We start from the raw sequence: 843 nt of genomic DNA, 5'->3' as shown, positions 1-843 counted from the left end.
GAGGAGGGTGGGGGGAGGAGGGGGGGTTATTCCTCAGCTTCAGTAAACTCTGATCTCAGATCTGGTTCCTGGACAGATTCATTCACATTAAGACTAAAATCATTTTTTGTCTAAATTTGAGTAAAAATGTAAAAACTTTCATTTCAAACAGAAAAGCAGAACCTGTTAATAAACCCCGAGGAGGAGGAGCGGCGGGTTGTTTGTTTGTCTGTTTGTTTGTTTGTTTATGATTCCAGGTGAATCAGAACACTCAGGTTCGTCAGCCGCACATATTATTCCTGAAACATCTGCAGCCTCCCCCCGGTTCTGGTTCCGGTTCTTGTTCTTATTTTCCTCTTTGATTAGTTTATCCAGCTGCTTTCTGTTTCAGTGCATCTTTGACGTCATGCTGATTCCGTTTTTCAGCAGCAGGTTCTGGTTCTGGTTCTCGGGGGAGACGAACAGAATCTAACCCTGATGTTTCCATCAGCTGCTTCCTCCGGGCCTTCAGGCTCCCTGCGGCCTGCAGGACAGGAGGGACAGGAGGGACAGGAGGCCTCGCGCGGGTCTCACCTGTCCCTCACCTGTCCCTCATCTGCACATGTAAAGACGGGTTCGGAACCGAAGGTTCTGCTTACGTGGCCTCCACGGTCCCGGGCTTCACCGCCACCTCGATCCGGTACTTGGACCCGGTCAGCAGCTTGATGGTTCGGGTCTGACCGAAGCGGGTTCCGTCCACCTTGAAGAACACGGGTCCGTCGTTGGGCTGGATCCGGAGGGAGATGGAGATGCTGATCATCGGCGGGACGTCGTCCATGATGTTCCCGGGATGCTGCTGCCTCACCTGGGGGAGGGGGAGGAGGG

The sequence above is a fragment of the Kryptolebias marmoratus genome, linkage group LG3 (genome assembly GCF_001649575.2).
Source record: "Kryptolebias marmoratus isolate JLee-2015 linkage group LG3, ASM164957v2, whole genome shotgun sequence".
Lineage (NCBI taxonomy): Eukaryota > Metazoa > Chordata > Actinopteri > Cyprinodontiformes > Rivulidae > Kryptolebias > Kryptolebias marmoratus.
Note: the sequence above shows the minus strand (reverse complement) of the source record.